Source organism: Erinaceus europaeus, chromosome 1, assembly GCF_950295315.1.
Source record: "Erinaceus europaeus chromosome 1, mEriEur2.1, whole genome shotgun sequence".
Classification (NCBI taxonomy): Eukaryota; Metazoa; Chordata; class Mammalia; order Eulipotyphla; family Erinaceidae; genus Erinaceus; species Erinaceus europaeus.
In genome coordinates, this window is record NC_080162.1 from 95058048 (window position 1) to 95075959 (window position 17912).

The 17912-nt window shown below is 42.0% G+C and overlaps 1 protein-coding gene and 1 long non-coding RNA gene across 3 annotated transcripts in view; one reads left to right on the top strand and one right to left on the bottom strand.

Annotated features, from left to right (window-relative positions):
* The first annotated feature begins 1675 nt into the window (after window positions 1-1675).
* The window catches only part of LOC132538606 (uncharacterized), a 484521-nt gene continuing 468284 nt past the window's right edge, over window positions 1676-17912 (top strand). Inside the window, exon 1 of the long non-coding RNA XR_009549952.1 lies at window positions 1676-1696. This is a non-coding gene — a long non-coding RNA (uncharacterized LOC132538606). The remainder of the gene's footprint in view (window positions 1697-17912) is intronic.
* Window positions 10277-17912, bottom strand: part of LOC132538589 (anthrax toxin receptor-like) — a 38549-nt gene continuing 30913 nt past the window's right edge. The window contains exons 17-19 of one of the 2 annotated variants that reach the window (XM_060191159.1): window positions 16406-16522; window positions 15943-16012; window positions 10277-10322 (exon numbers count right to left, since the gene is read on the bottom strand). The gene's annotated coding sequence lies outside the window, so the exon portion shown is untranslated. Of the gene's footprint in view, window positions 10323-15942; window positions 16013-16405; window positions 16523-16624; window positions 16762-17912 lie in introns of those variants that run through there. The other variant, XM_060191164.1, reaches the window with a different exon arrangement.

Here is a 17912-nt window from a genome sequence, read left to right on the forward strand (position 1 = left end):
CTGTACCATTTATAGATGAGATCAGACTTTGTCTTTCTCTATGTGATTTAGTTCCCTTAGCAAAACATTCTTCAGGTCTGTTAAGTTAACAAAATGCAAAATAACAAGATTTCTTTTTTACTGCTGAGGAGAGAGAGAGAGGGAGGGGGGGTTTGTTAAGTTATATTCATATCATGGCTATTGTCAAGATCTAATGAATATGAGGGCACACAATCATGTTTATTGTTCTTGTTTTGCTTTTTTTTGTTTTTGTTTTTAGATGTTGTTGGTATGCTTCTAAATTCTGCTTCTAAGACTCCTTCGGTTGCATTGCTTGACAGTGTAGTCTATTTACGTAATCATTGTTTTCATTGGTTTAATCCCCACTGGTTCACTCACTATTTTCCTTCTCCCACCCCCTATCCTACGTACTTCCTCTTCCTGACACTTCCACCTCAGGAGACAGTGCTTTCTAATGAAGAGAGAGATTAGATTAGATTAGATTGCTCGTCAATAAAGATTGAACTGCATTCCCAGCTCAGCCATGAGTCCCTGGTCATCTGTCTCCAGCCCATGAAGCTAGCCCAGCAAATGGCGCCCTGAACAGGGACTGGCAAGGTGAGTGTGTGTGTAAGAGAGAAATAGAGAGAGACATCAGAACACTGCTTAACTTCAATTTAGGTGGTGCTAGAGATTGAACCCAGGACCTCTGAACCTCAGGCATAAAAGTCTGGTAAAATACCACCAGTCTTACTTCCTAGGCCCTTTGTTTTTGTTTTCTTCAAATATATTCCCATATGTGAGATGACTGGCTCATTTGTTAGTTCTATTTGTAAAACAGAGGAGCCACCATAGTCCTTTTGTGAGAGATGGTTAGGTCTTCTCTTCAAAAGAACATGAATGGAGATTGGGTGGTGGGAATTGTGTGGAGTTATACCCCTCCTATCCTATGGTTTTGTTAATGTCGCCTTTCTTAAATATAAAATTAAAAAAAAACTAACACTGGAAGGGGAAAATAACATATATATATATGTATATATATAAACAAAAGAACATGAATACAACTGTTTAGTACAAAAATTATTTTTATAAATTGTTATCTATGACCACCTGTGGCCAGTAGTTTTGTATTCTTTAGGTCAGCTCCTTGCAGTGCTTGCTAATCTTCCAGCAGAGACCCTCAGACTCTCTTCCTCCTTTCCTTATGTAGGCAATGGGGAGATTGTGAGCTCTGAAGCCTAGCCCAGGGGTGGAGGAGACAGTTCTGCTTTAGGTATAAAAGATGGGAGAAGGGTGAAGGGGGCACACTGCTGCCTGAAGGCTATTGTTGGTGGCACACCCTTTTGCAAAAAAATAAATGCCTTGTTTCAACTCCTTATTTTTTGCCTTGATAAGTAATTTTAATTGGTTGTCATTTACAACACTTTCATACTCACCAGCATTTGTTCCTTCTTGCTTTTTTGATGAAAGCCATTATGGAAAATAGGTGATGACTTTCCAGAGTCCTACACCACTATGGAAAAGTAGAAACATGCTGTGGGTATGGCTTGATCTACCAATGCCCATGTCTAGCAGAGAAACAATTACAGAGGTCAAAACTCCCACTTTCTGCACCCCAAAAAGATTTTTGGCCTGTACTCCCAGAGAGGTAAATGATAGAAGTAGAGAATGCAACAAGATACGATTAGGATCACTCCAGGAACCCACCAAGCCTCAGGTGAGTGCAAACACATGTGGCTCATGGACAGAGAGAGGCTTAAGGAGAGATTTCTGGGGCTAAAATTCCTTACCTACACGGGAGCAGCTGGTACCAGTCCTACAGTCTGCCAGTTCAAACACTACCTCCAGTCTGAGTTTTATCAACAAAGATTGCTGAAGGGAGGAGAATTTAAGCCTCACCAAATTACAACTGTGGGTCCCCACTGCTGTTTCCCCTCAGGGGCTGGAACAGCAGCAAGGAAGCCCTATATTGGCATGGGGTGGGGCCAGAGAGCTGGTTGGGTGACTCAGGAGAAAATCTACACTCCTGGTGGTCAGGAGGTGTGACTATATAGTAGGGGATTTTTCACATTGTTCTCATGATAAATTAGGATAAAGGGTAAATAATTCCCTCAGAAATAAGGATTTATTCAGAAACACAGGGCTACAGAGCAGGGCTGGAGCTGACTCCAGAAAGGGGGTGGGGCGGGGATTAGGCCTTGGGGGCATAGGAGTTGCTTTGCATAACCACTGTGCTAACTATCCCCCACTTTGTTTTATCTCTTGGTCCACAGTGAGTCTTCTTCTTCTAGCGTTTGCCCTTCTTCCGTAGCCAGTCAACAGCATCAGGTTGAGCCTGATGTAAAGTTTCGAGACCTCCTTTGAATCTGGAGAGGTGGCAGTCATTGACTATGTGGGTCATAGTCTGTCTGTAGCCGCATAGGCAGTTTGGGTCGTCTCTGGCTCCCCAGCGATGGAACATAGCGGCGCACTGGCCATGGCCTGTTTGATAGCGAGTGAGGAGGGCCCAATCATAACGTGCTAGGTCAAAGCCGGGTTGACGCTTACAGGGGTCTGTGATGAGGTGTTTGTTCTTTACCTCAGCTGACTGCCAACTCTGTTTCCAAGAGACTGGAACAGAGAAGTTCAGTGTAGGCATAGGGGACCAGATTGGGTGACGAGACGTCAAGCAAAGATATCCACGTATATTGGCAGGTCTGGTTGAGCGCAGACGTGGGAAACAAACTTAGATGATGCCGCATCCCGACGAATATCTGGCGGGGCGATGTTGCTAAGAACTGGCAGCCATGGAACCGGGGTGGAACGGATGGTTCCAGAAATTATCCTCATGGAGGAATATAATTTGGAATCAACCAAGTGGACATGGGGGCTATGGAACCATACTGGGGCACAGTATTCTGCAGTGGAATAGCATAATGCCAGAGATGATGATCGTAGTGTGGAAGCGCTCGTGCCCCATGAGGAGCTGGCCAGTCTTGCAATGATGTTATTCCTCGCGCCCACCTTTGCTGCAGTTTTTATGAGATGTTTGTGAAATGACAGAGTGCGATCGAGAGTAACGCCAAGATAGACTGGCTGGGCTTCATGCCGGATTCTCGTATCACCAAGCTGCACATTAAGCTCATGCGAGGCCGAGGCATGGTGTAGATAGAAAACAGATGATACCATTTTTGCAGTGCTAGGGATTAGTCGCCATTTTTTACAGTAATCAGATATCAGAGACATGTCTTTCGTGAGTGTTTCCTCAAGGATGGCGAACTTTGATGCCTGAGTTGCACAGCAGATGTCATCGGCGTAGATGAACTTCCTTGAAGAAGTTTCTGGGAGGTCATTGATGTAAATATTAAATAGCGTAGGAGCCAGAACAGATCCCTGAGGGAGGCCACTTGAGACAAGTCTCCATCTGCTAGACTTGTCACCCAGATGCACCTGGAATCTTCTGTTTTGGAGAAGAAACGATATAGTGTTGGCCACCCATGGAGGCAGGCATCTTGAGATCTTGACTAGGAGAACACAGTGCCAGACTGTGTCATAGGCTGCTGTGAGATCAACAAAGACAGCACCCGTCTTTAAATTCTTCTGGAATCCATTTTCAATGTAAGTTGAGAGGGCCAGGGCTTGTTCGCAGATAGATCTTCCTGGGCGGAAACCAGCTTGGGCAGGTGATAGGAATTTCTCTGTAAGATGAGAAATACGTGACAGAAGCAGCCTCTCAAGGAGTTTGTAACACACGGAGAGGAGAGAAATTGGTCTATAGCTGGCAGCCAGTGTTGGGTCTTTCTTTGGTTTCAAAATCACTATTACCTTCGCACGACGCCAAATTTTGGGCATCGACTCAGATTCCAAGATGTGGGACAGGAATGAAGTGAGCCACTTCTTTGCCGCGGGGCCCAGGTTAAGAATGAGTTCTGGGGTGATGTTATCATAGCCAGCAGCTGTTCCCGGTTTAACCCTCTTCAAAGCGTCTTCCAGTTCAGACAGTGTAAAGGGAGAGAGTTTTGGAGATGGACAAGACAACCGGAAGTGGGATGACCACTCATGGGAAATTTCTGTTTTCCAGACTGGGTCGATCTTAGCACGTCCAACTTGAGTTAGGTGACTGGCCACTGAGTTTGGAGATACGGGTGGATGGGAGACAGGAGGGGGTTGGCTACCGGCACCCAGACTGTGAAGAAGCTTCCAGGCCTTCCTATTTGAGTGGGTGAAGTTCAGACTTTCCGTGAGTTGTTGCCAGCAGGCTTGATGTGCTGCATCCAGGGAGGCAATGAGATGGTCAGCCACATCTGGGTCGCCCGACTCATCATACTGCTTTAGTAGTTGCTCGCATTCAGAATCAAGACAAGGCGTATAGTTAGCACGTCTCCCACGAGGAATGGCTTGGGAAGCTGCTTTGAAGATGGCTTGGCGGAAGCACCTGTAGGAATCTTCAGAGGGGATAGAGTTAATTGGAATTGCAGGAATAGATTTGTTGGTAAGATCACTGAACAGACGCCCTATCCGAAAGTTCCATCTTAGTTTCTCCGAGCACAGAAACAGTGGGAGCTGGAGACCAATGTGGATGATAGCTGGGCGGTGATGACTGTGCGGGAAGTCCTTGAGAACTTGTCTCGTAGTGGGAAAGGCTTGGCCGTTGACTGTACTAATCCAGCACAGGTTGGGTGACGAGTCTTTATTCTATCTAGCACTGTGAAAAGAGCCTGGCTGTTTGGGATTGTACAATAGGGAGAGGTCATTCGCTGAAGCCCAGTTGGCCAAGATAGAGCCATCAGCACGAGTGGAGGAATATCCCCAGTCTTGGTGATGACTATTAAAGTCTCCAACGTAAAAGGCTGGGTGATTCGGGCTAGGCAGGACCTCATTACCCCATGATGCACTGGGAGGCTTATATACATTGGCGAGCTGAATAGTTCCTATAGTAATGGAGTCGTAGAAGGTCGAAGAGGCCGTATGGTAAACGTCTGCAAGATACGATTTGACGTAGATGGCTCAGCCGTGTTTAGGATGGAGATTATAGCATATTAAATCGAATCCACTGATGGTGAATCGAGCAGCTTCATCGACTGCTATATGTGTTTCCTGTAGGCAAATAACATCTGCCTGATGCTGTATCGCCAACTGACCAATAAGAACGCGTTTGGCAAAGGACAGCCCCTCAACATTAAGTTGGAGGACTCGAAGAGCAGGACCAACAGCTTGAAAGCTGTCAGGAGCTGCTTGTCGCTGGCTTTGAAAGTGACTGGGATCCATGTGGATTCAGTCGGCTAGGAAGGATCATCAGTTTCCCCAATGAATGGGTACTCACAGGATGCACCACGGGAAGGTCGATCCAATGCAGCCCATCACTTAACATGATTCCTACAAGCTCCATCCAAGATGGGCTGAAAAAGTTCAAGTCACCATTTTTAATAGCTGAATAGTATTCCATTGTGTATATATACCACAACTTATGCAGCCAGTAATCTGTTGTGTTTCCTACTTTAAAATGGATTACTACTCTTCCTACTACTGCTACCATTTTTATAAAAATGAATTGCATGAGACCTTTATATTTCTTATATTTTAACTTCATTGGAGTACAAGTTTGTTAATACTTGTTCCTATTCTGTAGTTTGTCCTTTCATTTTATTATCATTTGTTTTGCTCCTCAAGGTTCTTTTTTAATATTTTATTTCTTTATTATCAATGAAAGAGAGATACAGAGTGAGAGAGACCAGAGCACTGCTCTACTCTGATTTATTTTATGGTGGTGCTGGGGATTGAACCTGGGACCTCAGAACCTCAGGTATGAAAAGTCTTCTGCAGAACCGTTATGCTGTCTCCCTAGTCTGGTTCTCAAGGTTTTTAGTTTGGATTTCATTTCACTTTTTAATTCTTTATTGCTGTTGTATTTTAGGTATTATATCCATTGCTAAGATGCCAAGACACCCCTTTCCTATGTTTTCTTCTAGAAATGTTATGGTTTGCAGTATAACAAGTATTTAATTGATATCAAATTAGTCTTTGTAGTGTTGTAAGATAGGGCTCCAGTTAAGTTTCTTTGTATTTATTTGTTTTCTTCAAGCCATTTTTTACTTGTGATTACTAGTGATATATAAGATTACAGGATATAGTCCCAAAACATACCCACCACCTAAATTCTGTGCCCCCACCCTACCAACAATAACTACCATAGTTCTCACAAAATCTTAGAGACAGTTTGTTTGCTTCTGGTTTTTAATTTTTTTGAAAGTTTATATGTATCAGTTATTTAAATTTCACATATGAGTGAAACCATCCAGTCACTGTCTTTAATTTCTTCACTCACTTTGTGGAGCATAATCACCTCCAGTCCCCTCCATTTTCTCCCAAAGGGTAAAATATTGTTTTGTTTTGCTTTTAATTGCAAAGTAGTATTCCATGGAATATATATATATATATATATATTCCATAACTTCCTTATTTAGTCTTTTTTGATGGGTATTTGGGTTAACTATATTATTACTATTAAATATATAGAAAATATGGATTTTTTTTCTGCCATTATTTCTTTGAATATGTTCTCTACTCCTCTTTCTCCCTCTTCACTTCCTCAGGGATCCCAATACCTCTCACATTCATTATTTCTAATGGACTCAGTTATTCCACAGAGAATTGCTTCATTTTTCTAAGCCTTTCCTCTCTAACCACTTTGGATTCACAGAATGTGTGTCTTGTATTCTCTAGTCTTGATATTTTTCCTCAACCTGATTTAGCCTTTCCTAGGCCTGATACCTGAAGTTGAACTGCATTCAAAGTGTCCTTCACTTATTGTAGTTCTGTTTTTTTTTTAAATAATTTATTTTTTAATGAGAAAGATAGGAGGAGAGAGAAAGAACCAGACATCACTCTGGTACATGTGCTGCTGGGGATTGAACTGGGGACCTGATGCTTGAGAATCTGATGCTTTCTCCACTGCACCACCTCCTGGACCACTGTAGTTCTGTTTTATGTTGTTCCTTTTTTTTTTTTTTCTAACTTTATAGCAAATTCTGTTTGGAGTTTTTCTTTTTCTTTTTTTTTTTCTTTTTCTTTCTATTTCATTTAAAAAAATTTATTTATTGGGGAATTCATGTTTTATATTCAACAGTAAGTACAATGGTTTGTACATACATAACATTTCCCATTTTTCCATATAACAATACAACCCTCACTAGGTCCTCTGTCATCCTTTCTTTTTAAACTCATTGATGAAATGATCTCTGAGTTCTTGAATTGTGTCTGTATGTTGTTTAGATTCTTGAATTGCCTTTATAAGAAATTTTACGAATTCTTTTAATATAATTTATTTAGTTTGGATAGAGACAGAAATTGAAAGGGAAGGCAGTGGGGGGGTGAGGAAAGGAGGAGAATAAGACACATCCAGTACTGCTTTGCTACTTTGTAAAGATTTCCCCCTGCAAGTGGGGCTTTGGGGCTTGAACCTGGGCTCTTGCACATTGTAATGCATGGATTCAACCAGCTGTGCCACTGCCCTGTGCCATGTGTTTTCTGTAGTCTATATCTGACCCCCCCCCTTCCAGATCTGTGTATATCTGATCATGTGTATGTGTGCCATGGCTGTAGTAGTTTGGTTTCCTCTAAGCATTTGGCATGGTTCCTCTTGCTAGCTAGTAGGTGGCACTGTGGCAATGGTGCTGGATTTCCCTATTTATAGATCTTGGTGGGGAGGGCAAAGGGGAGAAGATTCTACCACATGATTGAACTTTGATCTTCTGGTCACATCCTTGAATATATGGGACATATTATCAAGGCCTATTTTGGAGGCAAGGTCACTGTACCCAAGGTGAGATTAGTTGCTACCCTCTGGTTTATACCCTCAACAAAGGTATAGAATAAACTCTACTTTTGTCTGGGTTGTCAAGTCAGACTTACTGGATAGTTGGAATTGAGTAATACTCTGTAAGTAGAGTTGTGAATTGGTTTCTGTACCTAGTCTGGCAACAGAAGGAACTAGAAAGCCTGCATGGCTTGTTATTGGGACTTGGACCAAACCATGTGCAGAATTCCTTGTTAGATATCACAAGGTTAGCTCAACAGATGGAGATGCTATAATTATGTTTTGTGTTCAGGACCCATCGTAGGTGGGGCTCATGGATAGGTGATGCAGTTTGCTTTGTACTCTGTGGTCTCCTGGTCAGGGCTGTTGAAGGTCACGCCTGGTGATCTTGGGGCATGGGCCTATCTTTGGTCAACACTCTCCTCACAGTAAGTGGTCCTTTGTACCAACTCTATGTCTTGGTATCTAGAACTAAAAGGCCCAGGCATGGTCTCCTCTCTGATATCCCTGACTTAACCTGTACTTTTATAGATTTTTTAAAATATAATTTTTATTTATAAAAAGGAAACACTGACAAAAACCATATGATAAGAGGGGTGCAACTCCACACAATTCCCAAAACCAGAACTCCTTATATTTTAAGACTCATTTTCCTTTGTTGTGCTAGAGCACAGGAGCAAGATAATGACTGTTGGGCACCCAGATCTTTTCAAGGAGTCTGCCCCTTGTGCTAAGCACGTTATAACCCTTACCATCACTGGACCAGGGGAGGAAACATTAGTACCCTCATCTATTTAATGAGAAATAGGAAGTGAGAGCTCCCCAGGTATGGTATGTGCCTTGTCCTGTTCATAACCAAAGTTCAAATCTCTATACCACATGGGAGTGCCATGATACCAGGAGAAGTATGGTACTGTATGTTTCTCTCTATATATCTCTGCCTTCCTTTTTTTTTTTTTTTTTTTTTTTGCCTAGGGTTATCACTGGGGCTCAGTGCTAGCACAACAAACCCACTACTCCTGGAGGCCATTTTTTTCCAGTTTACTGGCCAGGACAGAGAGAAATTGAGAGAGAAGGAGTAGGTAGAGGGAGAGAGAAAGATAGACACCTGTAGCTCTGCTTCACCACTTTTTTTTTTTTTTAATATTTATTTTATTTATTGATTCCCTTTTGTTGCCCTTGTTGTTTTATTGTTGTAGTTATTATTGTTGTTGTCATTGTTGGATAGGACAGAGAGAAATGGAGAGAGGGAGGGGAAGACAGAGAGGAGGAGAGAAAGATAGACACCTGCAGACCTGCTTCACCGCCTGTGAAGCAACTCCCCTGCAGGTGGGGAGCCGGGGTTCGAACAGGGATCCTTATGCCGGTCCTTGTGCTTTGCACCACCTGCGCTTAGCCCGCTGCACTACAGCCCGACTCCCCGCTTCACCACTTTCTAAGCATCCCTTTGCAGGTGGGTAGCTGGGGTTCAAACCAGGAACTTTGCATAGGTCCTTGCACTTTTTACTAAGTACTCTTAAACCAGTGTGCCACTGCCTGGCTCCCTCTCCGCTTTTATCCATCAGTCTATTTATATGAATATAATTGGAGCTAAGTGGTGATACACCTGGTTAAGCACACACATTACAGTGCATAAGGGCGCAGGCTCAAGCCTCTGATCCTGACCTGCAGGGGGAAGCTTCATGAATGGTGAAGCAGGGCTGAAGGTGTGTCTCTGTTCTCTCTCTCTATCTCTCCCTCTATCTCTCCCCCCTCAATTTCTGTCTCTGTACATATAATAGAAATAAAAAATAATAAAAAATGAAATATGTTAGGCTATACTAAAAGTTGACCCAAGAACATGGGTGAAGCTTCAACTCCACAAAGAAAGGATAGGAGAAGTAAAAAGAAAAAAAAAAAAGAAAAAAAGGATAGGGAAAGAAAGTATAGGGAGATTTTATTTTTTAAAGAAGAGGTAAAATAACTATAGTGAGAGACGGGCATAAGACTATTCATATTTCAATGTCATTTATGGCTTTTTCCAAAGACCTTAATTTGGTTAAAAGCTAATGTGGTTCAGTTCTTGATGACATCAACTAGGTTGTGGGACTCACCCATATCTATACCCACAAGACATCTGGATGCTTTATTTTGGTGGTAGAACTGTAGATACATCTTGTGCTCATCAGGTCATGAACTGTATTCCTAATCAGCAATAATTTGCAACTCCTATTGACCACATACCAATACTCAATATATATATTTTCAGTTCAGCACCCAACAGGCTCTTAGCACTCTTGGGATTTTAAACTTGATTTTAAACTCTATTGAGAGGCATGTGTGTGTGTGGGGGGGAGGCAACAAATAGGTTCTGCAAAGTGCCTGGGTAGGGGAGGGATCAGTGGCAGCATTATGGGGCCATGGCTGGCAGCATATGGGTGGGGGTATTGACACCAGGAACAGCAGCCTGCATGGGAAGTGCTCTCAGCTGGGTTGAAAGCAGGAATTTGAGGCAGCAGGGCATCTGTGTACAGCAGGGCTTTAATAGGTTGAAGTTGATGCAATTCCCCTGTAGGAAAAGGAGAGAGAGGAAATTGCTAAGGAGACATTGGAATTGGACAAGAAAATTGTTCTCCATGACTTAGGACTCATCAGCATCCACAGAAGAGCCTTACTCTTGCTATACTTCATCTTCCGGAGTCCTGAGTCCTAAATCCCATTTGGGTTCCTCCTTTGAGACTGCTCAGCTTTTGGCAGTCTGCTCTTCACTTTGGTGCTGAGCTTGTCTGAACCCCTGTGACTAGGAGCTTGGGGAATAAGAATGAGACCTGAGACCACAACAAACTCACAGAAGCCCAGGATTTCTGGGCGAATGAGTGTTGAAGTCAAATTTAGGAAGAACCATAGAAGAAGGTGCACAAAGCAAGGAGGAGGCAGAGTGAGCATGAGATTTACACCTTACCTGTTGATTGAAAGGCCCTGGGCAATTTGAAAGCTTAGTGTTTTCCTCTCAAAAGGTAGAGGGTGCATTCATGATGCATCAGTGACTGGGTTAAGGCAGAGGACATGAAGCAAACTGTGTAATGACACTTCAGCTAACGACAATGCGGTATGTACTGAGTGGTCTAAGAACAAGAATGCTGCTGCTTCAGGGCTAGGCACATCTTTTTCCCATGTGTTCAGTGTCATGTTCTGGTTGCTACAGGGTTCCCTATGCTCACAACTGTTATACCTCCTTCCTTGTGCTCACTCTCACACCTTTCTGTGATACCTTTGCCCTTGACATGTTGTTGGTTGCTATGACTAGCTGTTCTGGTTGTCTCTTACCCACACAGGACCTTGCAGTGATTCTGAGAAACTTGACTATGGTTCCCCAAAGGCAGGGTCAATTACACGTTACTCTCAACTTTGACACCATTTTCCCAGACAGTACTTTTAGTCTACCTGCATGTTAGTTATCAGGCTCAGGCAAAAATTACTAAAGTCATGGGCATCTTGGAATATACCTAAAATTCATTTCACATGGAGACCCATAATTTCATCTGCTCTATTACTAGCTTTGGGTTCCTGTTTAGTAAACAATTTGTCCTGCTCTATATCTTACTGCCTTTCAGCTACCAAGTTGTAGTTGCTACTATGATGCCATCCTGACTTCCCTGGGTAATCGACCTCATCAATATCTCTTGCAGTCTTACCTCTTCAGAGTCCTGCCCCACTAGGGAAAAAATAGAAACAGGCTTGGAGTATGGATCAATCTGCCAATGCCCATGTCTAGTGGAGAAACAATTACAGAAGCCAGACCTTCTACCTTCTTCACCCCATAATGAATGTTGGTCCATACTCCCAGAGGGATAAAGAATAGGGAAGTTTCCAATGGAGGGGATGGGACACAGAACTCTGAGAGTGGGAACTGTATGGAATTGTACCACTATTGTATTATAATCTTGTTAATCATTATAAAATCACTAATAAAAATACTCTGGAAAAATAAGAAAACATTTTACACCAATGAAAGAAGCTGAACAATATGAAGAAGTAAATGATGGGAAGAAAGGTGGTTCCAGTTACACTGGCTGCCTTCCTCAGCCCTCTGCCTCCACTCCTGCCATAGATAACTTGTTCCCTAGGGCATAGTAACCAAGGTTATCTGCACACTAACTAACAACCCACCACACAGACACTTTCTCTCCACATTTACTAAATTACAGCTTTTGCTCTGCTAACTTTTAAGGACTTAAGAGTTGATCAGTGCTTCCAAGATAAAGCTAAATGTCTCCATAGCTGAGAATGTTAGTTACAGGGTCTCTGACTTTAAACCAGTCACTCTACTTCTTGGAAACATGTTTCCTCATCTCTGAAAAAGGGTAGTAGTATCTAGTGGTGACTGAGGAGGTCAACTCTATTCTTCCTGATTTTGGTGGAAGATGCTGAATGCTTAGCAATAAATGTTATTTTCTTATCTCCCTTGCTGTATGTACATAGTGGCCATGTTAAAATGAATCTAACAGTGTAGGGGATCAGTCTCTTTAATTTCAGTAACATTGTATAAGTTTCAGATGTGCATCATTATAAATAAATATGCTTATATACTAGTCCAAAAGAAATAAAACGAATCTAAGAAAGGTGAAGGACTTTTACAATGACAACTATAGGGCACTATTAAGAGAAAAGAGGATGACACAGAGAAATGGAAGGGGCTTTGAAGAATGGATTTGAAGAATAAATATCAAAATCAATCTATAGATTCAATTTAAATCCCTATCAAATTGCTATTCTTCAAGGAAGTTTAGCAAATCAACCAAAAATTTATGAGGAATAACACTAAACACAAACAAAACAAACAAAGCCCACACAAATAGCCAAAATATTCCTGAGACAAAAGAGGGAAAATGGAGGTATCATTCTCTTCAACTTTTGTCTATACTGCCAAGCACTAGTCATTTACCATTATTTTAAAATTGATTTAATAATGATTGACAAGCCCTAGGACAAGAGGGGGTATAATTTCACACAGTTCTCACCACCAGAGTTCTGTATCCCATCTCCTCCATTGGAAACTTTCCTATTCTTTATCCCTCTGGGTATATAGACCCAGGATCATTACAGGATGCAGAAGGTGGGAAGTCTGGCTTCTGTAATTACTTCTTTGCTGGACATGGGTGTTGAAAGGTCAATTCATACCCCTAGCCTGTTTCTATCTTTCCCTAATGGGGCAGGGCTCTGGAGAGGTGGGATTCCAGGGCACAATGGTGAGATCATCTGCCCAGGGAAGTAAGGTTGGTGTCATAGGTTGGTGGCTGAAAAAGCATTAAGATATAAAGCAGGACAATTTTTTTTAAATAATCAGGAACCTAAAGACAAGAATATAGCAGATGAGATTTGGAGTCTCCATTTTGGTAAAAGCTAGTAGGTCTATTTTAGATATATTTCAAGGGGTCCATGACTTTAATTTTACCTGATCCTGACATTTAACATGCAGGGGTGCAAAAGGTATTGTCTGGGGAGATGGTGTCTGAGTTGGAAATAGGACTAGAAAGCTGGATTAGGGAAGAAAGTAGCTCCCAAATATGGGGAAAGTATATAAATACTGTTAACTGTAAACCCCATCAATCTGATCTGAGGCCCATATTCAGTACAGGAACCTGTGTAACCTCTGCATCCCTCTAGGTCTGAGCTTGAATTCCATGGTCATAGCTAGGAACATTCTAGACTGCACCCAGTTCAGGACCAGTCTTCCTCAAGTGTCAGAGTATGTTGACACAGCCTTCCTTCAGAGAGTGGGGTAGTTCCTATGATTGTTTTTCCACATTGAGGGCAAGGTCCTGTAGAGGTCTACAAAACTGTCCACTGTGTTTTTCCTGATGGAGATGACCAGTGACAGTGGAGAGAAGGATCTGTTAGAGATCTAGGCCCATCACATCTATGTGGGAGTCCTGGTATTCCCTGACTAGAGCCCCAGATGGTGGGGTGGCCTGGTAATGACCAAAAGAGCCATCATTAAAGTAAAAGCACTAGTAATCAAAACAGTGTGATATTGGAACAAAATGGGCATTCAGACCAATGGAACAGGGTAGAAAATCCAATCATAAGTCCACACATACATAATAAAGAGACCAAAATCATTAACTAGAAAAATAAATGGTACTGTGGAAACTGGAAAATCATATGTAAAAAAAATGCATCTAGATCACCACTTAACCATACACCAAAATTAACTAAAAATGGATCAAAGACTTGGGTTTTAGACTTGAAAAAGCATGCAGGAGGAAACTGTTTGGAGAGTCCTTAAACACATAGAAATGGAAATACCTTATTCTCCAACAATACTACTGCAAGACATGTATCTAAAGGATGTGGAAGCACTAATTTGAAAGGACATATGCACCCTTATGTTCATAGCTGCACTATTAACAAAAGTCAAAAATATGAGAACAACATAAATGCCCAACAACAGACTAAAAGATAAGGAAACTGTGGGGTATACATTCACACTTCTCTGCAATCAGAAAGAATGAGGTTGTATCATTGAATCAAAATGGATGGAACTGGAGGTGATTATAGTATGTGAAGTCAAGAAGTGAAGGATAATGACGGGATGATTTCACTCATACATGAACTATAATTGGCTAAAGAAGATGACCCTGCAGCAAAACAAGGCATGAACCAAACTGTCTCTTAGACTTTGTCAGAACTAAGATGTTTATTCAGGGCAGGACACAAAACATTGGAGGAGGTTGTGGTAATTTGTAAATATTCACATCATGTGTGGGTATGAATATATTCCTGAAATTCTACTTTTTTTTTTTTTGGTAAAATACTGTTATATCACTAACAAGAAACAAAACAAGATAAAACAAGTAATAGTTGGTGTTCTGGGAGGGGATGAGAAACTGTGATGCGCAAGCCCTCAGAAGAGGGTTCAGAACTCTATCAGCATGTCTGTACTTCTGTACTGACACTGTGGAAATCTCTCCAACTGGAGAGAGCACAGTTTGTCCATCCCCCAGACCTTCTGTGCCTGGGATGCTGTTTTGGAGACCATGAGTTTCCAACCTCTACTTTCTAGACCACAGCCATCTAGTCTCCCCAGTCATTGCATTTGGAATCCAGGTGAAGCCCAAGCTCCCCACAACTAGACCCAGAGGCAGTGGGGTGGCAAAGGTTAGTTAGATAGTGCTGGCAGAGTCAAAATACTGTGTCAAGAGTTTGATTAGATCTCCAGCTGGTGCCTTCAGTGAAGCTGAAGTTTATAGAGCAAGTAGAGATTTTATCTAAGGTCTGTAAACTAGCTGCAAGCCCAGGTGTTCTTATAGAAACACTCGTGGGGCACTTCTGCAGCCTGAGTGGCGGGCAGCTCCCTGAGGAAAGACATAAAACTGCAAACTGGCTGTGAGATGACACCTATGTGAACACCATGCTTTACATGTCTTCCCAGCGATGTTTCCTTCTCTAGCTTTCCCCAGTGAACCTTTGCCTCTGGTTCAAAAGTTTATGACCGCTTTCCTTCCCCTTCTCTTCCCACTCCCATTCAGTCCCTCCCTTTGACTTACACATTCTTTGCTAATGACATTAAAATGGGCCCCCATGGTACTGACACTTTTGTGCAGGTTGAAAGAAGTCTACATGACCCTAAAGCACAGAAAAGGCAGACGTTAACTAACGGTACAAAGAAGCACAATATTTGCACATTGTCAAATAGCTACCACAGCTGCTGTCATTGTATGCCTGCTCACCAGACATTTGGAGTCACAGTTGAGCAGGTCAGATAGATGAGGAGAGCTCACTTGGAGCACCAAGAAGTCAACTTCTGACCAGGAAGTGAGGGGTCTTCACAGGGACAGTTGTCCTGGTAGCCATGATTTAAAGTGACTTGGGAAGATGTGTGGTGTCATCATCCTGACTCTCCTATATTTACAGAACATGCTGGTCTATCTCTGAAATGACACCTGTGGAAAGGGCTTACCCCTAGAGCACATCCTCTCCCATACTTGCTTTCAGTGGAGGCTGAGACACAGCAGATTCCTGAATAAATCAGGGGGTCATTTAAAAGAGCAGGTAGGGAGGATATAGGATGATCCCTCCTAGTGACAACCACAGACTTGCCCAAAAGGGGTGACAACCCCCACCCTCACACTCCATGGGATCCAAATATTATCCACTTATCCTACACCCCCAACTCTGTTACTTACAGTCTAGATTTGTAGAATACATGTGCTGGGAAAAATGTTTCATCTTTCTTTGTTGACAAGAGCTTCTTATCTAAACGAAAAATGACACAGAAGAATGTTAATGGACAGGCACATCCCTCTCCATCTGCTTGGACACTGGCAGATGGCAACTTCTCCCCACCCCTACCCCCCCTTATTCTAAGCACTTTAGCTAGGAACTGGTGACATGTCCTATATTTCACTGAATCTGAAACGCTCAGTACCCATGTTTCGAATTACTTTCAAATTGTGAACGTATCAACAAAACCAGACTGTTGTGTATTGATAGTTACTGAAGGCAGGCATTCTGCTTCATACTCTTTAAATATTCTTTGCTATAGTTTTATAATATTAGAAAATTTCCATTAAATATAAGGTCCGCCTAAATCGATAGAGGTGCTGGTCAGATAAAATATGTTTTAAATATACAGAAAACAGGGCTTACCTGTGAGCTGGATGTGAGGATGAAAATAAAGAGGAATCCAGGACAGCTTGATTGACAACTTGGTTGATTGACAAGAGCCTGAGTGAATGGTGGTGCCATTTATGGAGGGAAGGCAGCCTGAGGAGAGAATAGGGATTATTATGGTTTGGGTGTTTTGGAAGATGGCACTCCTGTGTTTAAAAGTATTTTATAACTTCCAGCTGTAGGACCTGACATTTTGTGCCAGTGAAATTCCTGTAAGCAATTGGAGAGACAGAAGTGCTAGCAGAGATGGTAGGATACGCTGTCTCCACCACTCTAGTCCTGGCTGTCAGTGGATCCAGGGCCACTGTGATGGGACAGAGGAGAGGAGGCACCTATAAGAAAAAGTCATGCTAGGTGAAAAGTCATACAACTTAGGAAATTCCTACTAATAATCTTCATATATGTTTATTTTTTATTTTATTATTATTATTATTTTACCAGAGCACTGCTCAGCTCTGGCTAATGGTGTGTGGGGGATTGAACCTGGGACTTTGGAGCCTCAGGTATGAAAATCTGTTTGCATAACCATTCTGATATTTATTCTCCACCCTTCATATATGTTTATACAAGCCATTCCAGAAAAATATTTTTCTTCTTAAATGTAGGAAAAATGATGCTTATCTTCAGCCACTCATATAATTGATTAAAAATGTAAAACTCAGGGGCAGGGTGGTGGTGCACATGTTACAGTTCATAGGACCCAGGTTTGAGCCCCTGATCCCCATCTGCAGTGGGAAAGCTTCACAAGTGGTGAAGCCAGGCTGCAGGTGTCTCTCTCTCTCACTATCTCCCCTTCTCTCTTGATTTCTGACTATCTCTATCCAATAAATAAATGAAGATAATTAAAAAATTAAAAAATTAAAAATTAAAACTCAAATAGGAATTCTTTTTACTTATCGTCTTACAGAAATTTAATGGAATTATATAAACATAATATTCAAAGATATGAAGGTGAAGGTGGGGAGACATTTTGCTCAGTAACAGCATGGATTAAGATAAATCATTCAGGTGCCAATGGGGTTACATTTCTGTAGTGCTCAAGGGATTCCTTGTCAGCTTTTCCTGGACTGGTAGGTGGCAGGACACAGCATGCTGAGACATCTCTGTAGGGAACATGACTCTTTGTCATGGTGGTAAATAGCAAACTATTTGGGAAATTCTTTAGGAAATGGAGAGTCAGAGGCAGGAGAAAATATAGTTTCAGATACAAGTCATAGAGGGCCTTCTCTCTTCTCTGGAACACTTGGAAAGTGGAAACCAGAAAATGGAAACCAAGAGCATGGGGTGGATAGATAGAGTGGAGTAGATAGGACATTTAAGTACTTCTCTCTGCATATAATTAAGGAAGAAAATATAATATGACAGGGATTTTTCCAAAGGGAAGAGAACATCTAAAACTTCATGTGGACAGCTGTTGGTGACAGATAAAGACCTGACTCTGGGGACTGGGACTCATGCAGGTAATCAAGTGTTTTGTCCTGGC